Source organism: Globicephala melas, chromosome 4, assembly GCF_963455315.2.
Source record: "Globicephala melas chromosome 4, mGloMel1.2, whole genome shotgun sequence".
NCBI lineage: Eukaryota > Metazoa > Chordata > Mammalia > Artiodactyla > Delphinidae > Globicephala > Globicephala melas.
The window spans coordinates 89350555-89363340 of record NC_083317.1 but is presented as its reverse complement, the minus strand read 5'-3'; the positions used below and the strand labels follow the sequence as shown (position 1 = coordinate 89363340).

Here is a 12786-nt window from a genome sequence, read left to right as displayed (position 1 = left end):
ACCTCTGATTTAGTTCACCTGAAACACAAAACACAATTAGTTAACTGGCAGGTGGGTAGGGACCCTTTAAAATGGCTGATAAATAGCTAAACAGTCAAAGAATTGCAGTAACACATATATATAATACATATGTAAGTGATTAAGGTGTGACTATGATGGCAGTATTCTACCAATCCAACAAACTTATCCAGCATTCATAGTTGAGCATTAGTGCTTTAGTTTACCCTAAAATTCTAGAGGTTAACGTTATGGTTATTTCAGTGACATGAAACAAGAGATTTTTAAAAATATATACGAGAAGCATGTTAATTTTGTCTAAGCTGAAAGATTTTGTCTTTTCCTAATTCCATAAAAAGCAAAATTAATGATGGACAGTGTTTATAAAAAACTTTTATAAAAATGGAAGAGTGGAGATGATACTTTGGTCCTAAAGAAACTTATAAATCTTGAACTTAATTACAAGAACTTAGAAGTCCTTGAGTTACCTTTGAAAACCATACAAACCTGTAATACCTTGTCAAACCAAAAAGCAAGACAGCTACCTAAAACTAAGGTCTTATCTAAAGGACATAGGAACCAACCTGAAGAGGCTCTCTCTAGCCAAAAATGGGACAATATGCGCATCAATACAGAAAATAATCCAATAATCTAAAACACAATTGTGTTTAAAGCCATGAGTTCACAGGACAAGGCATTTTACTGCAACCATGCCACACTGTTGGCTAATATTTCTTGGCATTTTGTTATTTCACCAAAAAATTGCTTTCATATTTGGTACCACATCTGCTCTTAGATCTCATATACACACTCTTGTACTTACCTACTTATATTTCACTTCTTAAATCTAAACCTAAGATACCATAAATTGTTCCTGTTATGAATTTTAATCTACTGTTGCTATAGTGCCTGGTAAGGCTACCGTGGTTACTGATAAGAAACCTTGTTACTAAGAGTTTAGCTCTTAAAAATAATGGTCAAGGGCTTCCCTGGTGGCGCAGTGGTTGAGAGTCCACCTGCCGATGCGGGGAACGCGGGTTCGTGCCCCGGTCCGGGAAGATCCCACATGCCGCGGAGCGGCTGGTCCCGTGAGCCATGGCCGCTGAGCCTGCGCATCCGGAGCCTGTGCTCCGCAACAGGAGAGGCCACAACAGTGAGAGGCCCACGTACCGCAAAAAAATTAAAAAAAAAAAAAAAATGGTCAAATGCCAAGAAGTAGCAGCAAAATAAAGTCATGAGTAATTGGGCTATATATTATGGATTAAAATAGGTATGGGTAAAAAAGGAAAATGAAAGTTAAGAATGATGAAGAGCAGCTGATGAGTAGCTATTACTTTGTGTGTTCATTTGGGGGGGAAAAAAAAAAAGCTCACCCTGTACGTGATGTTGCCGAGTTCCATAAACAAACATCAGGCAGCATGATGTAATAGAAAGAGTCCTGGACTGAGTCAGGAGACCTCTGTTCTAGTCCAAGCCCTCAGTTTCCTCATCTGTAAAATGAGGGTGCTGAATTAGATAATCTGAAAGGGCTCCTCTAGCTTTAACACTGAGGGATTCTACAGATGAATTTAGGAAGAAGCAATAAAATGCAGGATTTTTGTTAACAGTAAAGTTAACATTGCAAACAGCAGATGGAACAGGGATGAAAACAATTTTCACAAATATTGAACTGCAAAAAGCAATTACTTCATAACTTTTAACTACCAGAAAGGTTTTTACAATATACCAGCCTTAGTAAGTAACATTATCATCTAAACTAGATTAGCAGTGAGTGACCAAATTATGACCTCAAAAAACCTATTCAGCAGCCAGACTGCCCAAGTAAATCTTGGAAACAGTACAGGAACACCTTTGGGCTAGTAATTACTTTAGGTGATAAAATGCCTCATAACTTTCCACAATTAAGTAACTGAACAAAGAGTAAAATGACACAAAAAATGATTAGAGTAAATTAAACAATTACTTTTAGTTGCAATAAAACAATAATTATGCTATGATATCCTTCTTTGTTAATGAGAGTATTTTCCCTAAGCATAATAATTTCTTCCCTGGTTAGCTCTCAAAATAGAACCTGGCTTCTTCTGACAAGGTAATTTGAAATAACTGACATTTTTTTCCACTTGTGACACAAAGAAATATAAAAAGAGAAGAGTATCTTTTGTTTAAGTTTTCTATACTGAAAGAAATCAAGCTTCTATAAGTAACAAATAATAGAAAGGCTCTGGTGCCTCAAAAACTTGTGGTTTCCTAACTGCAATTTCCTAAATATAGGTAATTAACTGATTGGTCCTAGCTAATCATCCAGGGTCTAATAAATTCAGTTTTAAGTTCATAGATCTGCTGATGTTATACTTTATTTTTTTATTTATGTGAATGCTATGATTTTCACCTGGCAGACTTTTAAAACTCTAGGTATATGAGAACCAATAAACATATCTCTACAAAAACATATCTCTACTATCAAGAATCTATCAAGGGCTTCCCTGGTGGCGCAGTGGTTGAGAGTTCCCCTGCCAATGCAGGGGACACGGGTTCGTGCCCCGGGAAGATCCCACATGCTGCGGAGCGGCTGGGCCCGTGAGCCATGGCCGCTGAGCCTGCACGTCCGGAGCCTGTGCTCTGCAACGGGAGAGGCCACAACAGTGAGAGGCCCGCGTACCGCAAAAAAAAAAAAAAAAAAACTATCAAAAATCTCTTTTAAAGGATGTAATCTATATCTTTTAAAGGATTTAAAGATAAAATGAAACAGTCAATGAAAAAAACTTGTTTTTACAGCTTACTTTATGCAAATTACATAGTGATTATAAAATAAATTGGCATACACACAATTCCATTAATTATTCACTTGAACATTTCACCCTGGCAATATAATACCTAATATGTTATTCAGAATCACTAATAAAATTTCTCTCTGGCTGGCAGAAACAAAGACAAAAATAAAGCTGTCTTGATGGTAATGAAATTTGTTCTTGGCTAGTCTTAAAATAGTTGTGATATCCATGTATCTCTGAGACAAAAAAATCTGGGAAACAAAATTTTCCCTCACATGAAATATATTTTCGACTTTAATCTGGGTATTTTGATTTACAGCCCTAATGAGTTGATTAAAATAACCTTACACTTAGCTGCACACAGTAGAAATCAGTATGATATGTGAAGCATACTTTAGGGTGCTATTTTGAGCCTAAGCTGTTTTCAGCAATTACTCCAACTACCTCACTACCCCCTCCCCCTATGACTTTTTCAGAGACACTTAAATATTATGCTTATTTACTTATAAAAATACAATTACTAATGATTACTATAAGCAGTATTGTTTTTAGCCAAAATCAAACAGATGTAAACCAGCTCCTCAAAAATTCAGGACTGGTTGACTGTACTGGGTAAAGTATTATTCTCCTTTGGAAAGGCGTTGGTACCAAGATTAGCAGTTAAAGGAGAATTTGATGTTTAAATAACTAGTTGGTATGTGGCAAGAAGCCCACTGGATTGTTCCTCACTAAATTTCAATTTGTAGAACATAAGCACATTTGTTATTCTTCCTACCACTTACATAAGTCAGCATACAGTACAATTTTCCCAAAGACCAAAACGCCTCATTTAGAGATCAATAATACAAAATTCTAGAAACAGTTATAAATGGCTAGATGCTGCACACAAAACAGCAGCACAGTTGCTCTTTGTTTGTTTGGGTTTTTTTGCAGCACATTTGCTTTGAGAAAGTTTTAATAGAAATGGTCGTTCTTTTTATTATTGCAATATAATTGGAAAAATAAAAACACAAAAGACCAAAAATAAGTCCAAACCTGACTAATTTCTGCTCACTAGAAATTATCAAGCCATTTAAACATCAATTAATTACATATAACTTTTTATTTTCTAAAATGTATTTAATAACTGCCTAGTTTTGTTCAAAGTTCTCGTATCAGGCTTGGGGAAGAAAAAAACTGCCAATAAAAAGAAATTGAGATAATCAAATTAATGGCTAAAAAAATCTCACATTTCATAATTACAATTTACAGTTTAATATTTCAGTTTTCTCTCATCTTTATCCACTTATAATTTATTCTGATATATACATCTAAAAAATTCAGTCTATCATAATAGATTTCTGAAGAGTAAATTAGGATAAAAAATGAAATAGTATTGGGTTTCCCTGGTGGCGCAGCGGTTGAGAGTCCGCCTGCCGATGCAGGGGACACGGGTTCGTGCCCCGGTCCGGGAAGATCCCACATGCCGTGGAGCGGCTGGGCCCGTGAGCCATGGCCGCTGAGCCTGCGCGTCCGGAGCCTGTGCTCCGCAACGGGAGAGACCACAACAGAGAGAGGCCCGCGTACCGCAAAAAAAACCAAAAACAAAAACAAAACAGTATTTTAGAATGGTTATCCTTAATACTGGATATTATGTCAATTTTTTTTAATAACACTATACTTATCTCTCAAGACTTTATAAAATTACAAAATTCTGGAACAATGATCATTTGCTTTTTAATAGAACAGCTTATTAACATACAATTACCATATTCCTAAAATACAGATTATTTTTTAAAATAAATTCTCATCATTCAATCTAACAATTTTAGCATAAAAATCATGTAGCATTCCTCTTCTGAAGGATGAATACAACACAGTAAAAAATGTCCTAAACCATACTTTATAAACCACAATTGGCCAATTAAAAGAATGGAAAGGGAATCTAATAATTTCCTCTAATAGCATTTTCAAAACTTGTTCAAAATAAGCGACCCCAGGGATTCCATCTCCCACTAATTACATTTAACTCTGATCACACTCTAATTATGTATCCATTCCCTCAGAATTTATGTATTATAAATGATCTTAGTGAGACTTTGCTATATCACTCTGAAGTAATCAAATTATTGTGTGGATGTCTGCGTTCCCACTTTAGTTGTTTATTTCTACTTCTATATCTTTCTACATCCTAAACAGTTCAGAGCTTAGTGCATAGGCAGAAAATTGTCAATGATAAACTCTTTAACCTATTTTTGAAATTCAGAGAAATATCAATTTTTATGAAAGCCACTAAAAACAACGTACTAACAGCAGGAAACTAGTTTAGAGATATACTGCCTAGTAGTATCTTTTATTCAATATAATGTTTCATTTTGCAAATTTCACACATTCAGAAAAACTGAAAGCACTGTACAAAGAATATTCACATAGCTATCACCAAGACTTTAAAATTAACACTTCCTTCTACTTGTTTTACCACAATTATTAATTAATCTTAATTTTTTAAGCATTCCAAAAAAAGTTACAGATATCAGTAAACTTCCCCCATATATAACTTCATTATTGCCTATCATTAACTATAATAAAGTATTTAGTATGGTTTTTCTCTTAAAGTAAAAATTTCATGCAAACAAAATACAATGGATACTTACAAGGTATACCATTCAATGAGTTTTGACAAATGCGTAAACTCAAGTAACTCTAATCCCTAACAGGACATAGGATACTACCATCACCCTAGAAAGTTCCCACATATCTTTTCCTACATAATCCCTGTCCCCAGCACCCATTCATCCATTTCTAAACCCTGCCAATGACTTTTCCCCCCAACATTGACTAGCTTTGCACCCTCCACCCCAATACACAATAGATATTTGCCTGTTTTTAGTACATCTTATAAACGGAACCATACATTATGTCCTGTTTTATGTAAGGCTCCATTCATTCAGCATAATGTTTCAGAGATTAGTCAAAATTGCTTCAGGTACCAACAGTTTGCTCCTTTCTACTGATCAATAGTACTCTGTGATACAAATACAGCACAGCTTGTGTATCTATTCTCTTGTTGATAGATACCTGGACTGTTTCCAGTTTAGGGGTCAGTCCCCGTATTTGACAGTTTATACACAGAATTCAGTACTCGACCTCTGTGGTTCTTTCCTTCCTTAGGCTTCCCCCTCTTCCTCCTGTTGGGCTCCACTGCTCTGCAGCCGCTGTGGTAGTTCTGAACTGTGTGGCTCCTCAAGCCAGTAAGACTGCAAACCAGCCAACGGGAGCCTGCCCGCTGACAAAACACCATCGCAATGGGAAGCTCACCCAAGGCCACTCCCTTCTTTTAAGATACCACTCCAGACCAGTTTCTTCTCGTTTCTGTTTGCTCTACAGTGTCCTCTCACTTTTTTTTTTTTTTCATATGTTGTCCAGAGATTGCAGTCACTATTTGTGGGAGGATTTGTCCTATAGGAGTCACTACCCCATTTTTTGGAATTATAACCCCCTACTATGCTTAAGAACACACTTATTCAAGACTGTAATTGACATACCTCCTTTCTCATGTTTTTTCCCCTCGAGACCCTGATTGAGCCAGTCCCCCTGATTCAAAAGAGACAAACTAAACCAGGAAAAAGAGGCCTCTGGGAGCTGGATCCTGTAATTCTGTATACGCATCAACCCAGGTCCCAAGTTCATCCCAGGATGTGGATACAGAACACACTCAAAAAGGCAAAGGCTTTGAGAACTGAAGATATGAGCCACCGCCAGCATCCCACACTAACACCGAGGGATGCACGTGAGGACAGCGGAGCAAAGGCTTTGAACGCTGAACTCACAGTGGAACCACTGTCCATGACACAAACAGAACTTCCAGTGAACGTGTCTGTTTTCAAACAGACAAAAAAACATCATCATCATCATCATCATCTCCTGAGAGGATACAATAAAAAACTACTCAACATACAAAGAATCAAGAAAATCTAATTCCCAAAGAAAAAGAAAATAACAGATGCCAATATTGAGATGATCTAGATGTGAGAAATATCAAACAAAGATGTTAAGGCAGCTGTTTTATCCATCCTCCACGGGCTAAAGGGAGGCACTTGAAATGATGGTAAAGACAGAACTTCTCAGAAGCAGAAAGTATAAAAAGAACCAAACAGAAACTGTATAACTGAAAAATCTAGGGGAAAAGTGATTTGACAAGAAAATAAGTGTAGACAAAGGAGAGCAAATATTGATCTTCCTGAATAAGAGATTAACACAAACAGATGAGAATAAAAATCTAATTTTAATAAAAGAAAAATTTCCTCACAGTTTGTACCTTTAACTCTTAACTATAGTGGGAAAAAAACCTTAGAGATCTCTAGCCAAGATGCCTTAATCTTTATTATTCTGTCTCCTCTTGAGGTCCTGTGAAAGCACTCATGATTCACCTTTGAAGAATATTCAAATTCTATACAGTTTGTATTAACACAGAATTTAAAAGAAAGCTGGACTACAAATTAGGGGGTCTGGTTCAAGTCCTGGTGCTCTACTGTAACAAAGTACGTGATCTGGCATCACTTCTCTAAGCCTTGGGTTCTCATTTTATAAATAATGACAACCTACTTAGCTTTGTAATGTAGTCCCATGATCTATTTTAGGAACTCTGAGGGTCAGTCCAGTTTCCCCAGATCTTAAGTTCTTTATCGCTCTAATTACTTGTTTCTGGCAGACAAGGAGAATCTTTAGGTCTGGTAGCTATGACCAGCAAGGTATAGAACAACACTGTCAATAGACATACAATGCAAGCCACAATGCAGACCACATATTTAATTTTAAGTTTCTAGTAGCCACATGTAAAACTTAAAAAGAAATAGGTGGCAACTGATTCTAATAATGTATTTTTATTTAATCCAATATATCCAAATATTATAATTTCTTGAAATCCGTATAAGATTGAGATTTCACTTTTTTAAAAAACTGTCTTCAAAATCCAGCATGCATTTTATATTTACAGTACATCTGAGTTATAACCAGTCGTTATTTCAAGTGCTCAACAGCTACACCTAGAGTGGCCACAACACTACCCACTGCAGGTGCAGCTGTGGGGTGGGAGGGGAGGGGAAAGTGAGGCAAAGGCAAACAAGGCCCAAGGTGTCTTGATGACTTATCTGCCTTATATATACACACACAAAAACTGTATGCCACTGATGGTTAGGAGATCTGCCATGGTACAGGCAGGAGGACAAATCAGAGAAAGCCTGGTTTTGAAATAAAGTTCCATCTCTACCATGGGTAGAACTGCAGTAAAAGAAAAAAAAATGGCTTATGTATATTTCAAAATAAATGAATTAACAAGTACTGAATATTTACTTTTATGAAAGACAATGTTTATTCTATCCTATCCACAACTGAGGGCAAAGTATGTAAGAAATACATTAAAAGACTTTATAAAACAAATACATTTCTCAATTAAATGAATTAAAAGACTGGTGAAAGGGGCCCCCCTGGTGGCGCAGTGGTTGAGAGTCCGCCTGCAGATGCAGGGGACGCGGGTTCGTGCCCCGGTCCGGGAAGATCCCACATGCCGCGGAGGGCTGGGCCCGTGAGCCATGGCCGCTGAGCCTGCGCGTCCAGAGCCTGTGCTCCGCAACAGGAGAGGCCACAACAGTGAGAGGCCCACGTACCACAAAGAAAAAAAAGACTGGTGAAGGATACACAAAATGTTTTAAAAGTACACAATATTCAATTCAGATGCTTTGCTGTGACTTATTTAGCTTCTGAAATTTCAGCCAAAATATTGAATCCCTCCTCTGAATGAAAATAACAAAAAGCTTAAGTAAATCTGCAAATACTGAAACCCCTGTTTTTTTTTATGGATATAATTTTTTTAAAATGGACTCTACAACAGTTTCATTCCTTAATTGTTCCTCAGGTAAAACAAAGGGCAATAACCAATCTCTGTAAGAACCCAGAGTCCCACCCCAGTTCCATCATGTCACAGTTCCTATCATTTCCATATGAGAACAGAAATACATATGCATTCTCAGAAGAGAGGACAGAACTGTGGAAACAGACTTGATTCAGACTTCAGACTCTACAATTTATTATCTAGGTGATTATAAACAAGAATGATGGTCTCCTCATCTATAAAACAGAAATATTAACAGCCTCACAGAGTTACAGAGACATTTAAATAAGATATCTACTCTCTCTCTCAGAACACTCACTCATCTTTCCATTTTTTGTCTGATTTTAATTTACTTTTTCATATATCAAAAAACTTTAAACTAATGAAAATGTCTCTTGGTGTCTCCTACACATTTAATATGTTTCTATGTACTCTGTTCTAAACTCATAAACCCTTATGCTCTAAATCATTTTTTTAAAATATCAGATTACAATGAACTCAAAATGATTCCATTAAACTCTGACTGGAAATGAATGTCAAATCAAGATGGTCCTTTATACATATATATATATATATATATATATATATAAGAACGTTAGCATTTTTAAAAAAAAAAGATCCTCCTTACAGGAGGAAATAGTAATCATAGTGTAGGAGAAAAAAATAGGCATTATGAAGGAACTCTGTTAAAAAGAACCAAGAGAAAAATCAAAAGATATGACGGAAATTAACTGGCTTACAGAAAAGGACAGAACATGAAGAAGCAAACAAACAGTTAAATTTGGAAACTCCTGTCTTTTACACACCAAACTTCAGTATGTTAGTTTTTCTTTGGAGCAAAAACTTAAAACTCAAATTTTTTTAAAAAGCAATACTATCCCCTGGGAAGATGGATGGATTGATGAAAGAAAGCAAGGAGAAGACGACCCCAAATGGCTTCAATACACCTATGAAATATGGCCTGTAGTTTCAAATTTGGCTACACTGCTAATATGAGACAAGGCAGCTCAATCTTAAATGTGTCAGACCCTATTAAGACTGAATTTAACAAAGTGAGGTCAGTGTGAGAAGTTGCAAAAACTTAAAAAAATAAAGCCAGAAAATAATCAATGACAGGACACCTCTTGTTTTAACATTGTTCCATTAAATATTCATCCCTCTATGTAGGTGGAAGTCCTTGCTCACTTTATTTTGGGTTCCCTGAGACAAAAAGAGAGGTACATTTTATTTCTGGTTGCATGGTGCCTATATTAAGAACTTGTAGAACAGACACCAAGTTATCTGAAGCATGAAGATCAATTTTTAAATAGCAACATCAACTCACCATAACAAGTTCTACTATCACATTTAATTTAAGGATTAAATCCATGAAAGAATCCACACCTTCTTTGCCTTCCAAATGAAACCACAGTCACTCAGGTTCCATTTTAGACAGTTGTATCAGCCTCACATCACACAACAAACATCCAATGGTAAAGATGAAGGCATTCAGTTAACTACAACTCCAATGTGCATGTGCTCTGCTCTGCTCTTTTCAGCTTATCATTTGTTTTGTTTTTAATAGAAAATAAACCATACATTTTCAAAGGTATACTTGCTCAGACATAAGCAAAGGCATAGACCCCTCTGAAAGAAATTCAGCCTGTAGCTATTTTCAGCTCCATCCATTAAAAGGAAAAAAAAAAAAAAGAAATCCCCAAAACTAAGAGAGCTTCAATGTAACCCTCTTACTATTGACTTGAAAATTAGTTCTCCAGAGGCATAAATTCTCAACCAAAATAAAATAAAGACTTCACACAGTCTTGTCTATATGGCAGTGCCATTCATGCTTCACATTTAGTAATACCACTTCAAAAGTACAGGACAGTGAAAGGCAGATGATAAATAATGACAATGAACTTCTCTACAGTGAACAAAACAAATTATTTTACAGATGACACGCTTGAGAAGTGGAGAGTAAAAGGGAACAGATCACTAGCTCCTCAATACGCACCACACTGCTTCCTGGGAGTTACCTCTTGGTAGGGTTACAACTCTGGGGGCTTATCCTCAGTCTGGCAAGCCATAATTTACTTTTATCTGTTCTCTTGGGATAATCAAGTTCTAGGAGAACAGATGTTAACAAAATACACTAGAGCAATTTATGAATGAGAAGAATGATTTACTAATTTACACTGAGAAATATAGTTGCCAGTAGACTAGAATATTCATCGATGCAACAGAGGCTGGCAGTGTCCAGCCCATAACCCCTGATCACTCAGTTTTCCTTAGGAACTAGGCAGCTTCTTACTGCAAACACCTGAAGGTCATCTCTGGCCACAGTTAGGTCAGAGGGGAAGTTCTAAGGAGCTGATGCCCTGCCCTTCCCAAAGCATAACTCAACCAATAAGGAATAGAGTTGGTGGACAAAGTACCCCAACTTTCTTGACCCATGAGTGGAAGAGCTGAGAGGCATGTTCTACATACTGGCTCCCAGAGGTCCCCACAAGATGTGAGTCCCAACAGTCTAACATATTAACTTACTCAAAGGCATCTTGTACTGGCCTCCTTATCTTCCTTTTCTCATTTCCCCACAGGAACTTCCTGGGTTCAGCTTTCAAATAAAATGGTTATAATCGAGGGTCTGATTCCACGGAAATCAAACCTCAAACAACTGGTCAGCGAGGTTCTATTCTTAGCAGGAAAATCTTGTTGTTAAACCAAATTAAGTTTTAGAAGCTGTGGGATAACTGTAGAATTAGAACAAGAGAAAAGAGGAGGCCTAAAGGGATTGGTCAACAAAGTTGATAGACATTTCTTGAAAATGAGAATCTACCTTTGGAACAGTTCAAAGAAAAAAAACATACAAATTGTTCTAAAACACATAAGATGCAAATTAGAGCTACATTGAGACACCATTTCTCAACTATCAGATTAAATATGTATATATCCAAAAAGTTCTGACTATACACTGTTTACAAGTGGGAAAACAGACACCCTCATACATTACTGGAAAAAATATAAGATGGCATAAAACCTACAGAAAAGAATTTGGCAAACTGCCTCAAAATTACATGAACATTTATGCTCATACCTAAAACTGCCATTCGTGAAACAGCTAAGCTACATCTATGTAATGGACTACTCCACAGCTATTAAAAAGAATGAGGACTAACTCTATACACTACTATAAGGTGATCTCCAAAATGTTCAGTGTATATATATACACATAGGTTTGCTTATTTTTAAAAGTAGCAACCTAGTTAAACTTGGTTACCTATAAGGGGAAGAAGAAACTAAGTACATACTTCACTTTGAAGTAATATCAATGTTTTCTATAAAATTATAAGATTAAATCAATATTTTAAAATCCTAAAAATTAAAAATACAATGAAACAAATGGACCTGATTCTGTACTAAGTTGGTAGAAAAATCATACAAGTGGATTTACTTTGAGTACTTCAAAATACTGTGAATGTAAACCCCCAGTGGGTCATGGGCCAAAGAAAAAGCAGTTTTCAGTAATCATATTGGTGGTACTGGTTTAAATATATAAAAATATATTTATAAAGATACAAATTATATTATGTACAATAATTTCATATTTATTTTATATATTTACATATTTACATCTTACATATTCTATATTTTATACCTTTAAATAATATATTGTTTTATACATTTATATGTTAAATATATATAACATTATACATAATATAAATATACAAAAGAAACAAGTTTATATAAATACCATTAGAAAAAGATTTTTCAGCATGAGAAAGGACGGAAATATTGAAATCAAAGGATTTAAGTTTGAAAAATTAAAATCCAACATTTTTATCAGATATATCACAGACATACCAGACATCCAGAAACAACGAATACCCTTAGCACTAGACTGCGGCTCTACATACTGCTTTCACTAAAAGGAACTGGACTTTCTGGAGACACAGCTGATTTGGGGACTAAGGAAGAACATGTGCAAGATGAGCTCAGGAACATCTTGTTATGTCAAAAAGCAAGGACGCTAGCAGAGACTACTAGAGTTGTGTCAAAAACATTCAGAAGTCAATTTAAAAAGGCTCCTTTGGCCAAGACAATCTGAGTATCCTAAGAATAAGAATAAAAACTACAATGCAATAACATATCAAATGCAATAACAAACAAATA

At 35.9% G+C, this 12786-nt stretch overlaps 1 protein-coding gene across 5 annotated transcripts in view; it reads right to left on the bottom strand.

Moving 5' to 3' along the window:
- Positions 1-12786, bottom strand: part of TBL1XR1 (TBL1X/Y related 1) — a 187805-nt gene that overhangs the window by 74565 nt on the left and 100454 nt on the right. Inside the window, exon 3 of one of the 5 annotated variants that reach the window (XM_030863264.3) lies at positions 1371-1487. The exons of the other annotated variants lie outside the window; for them this stretch is intronic. The gene's annotated coding sequence lies outside the window, so the exon portion shown is untranslated. The remainder of the gene's footprint in view (positions 1-1370; positions 1488-12786) is intronic. 5 annotated transcript variants of the gene reach the window in all.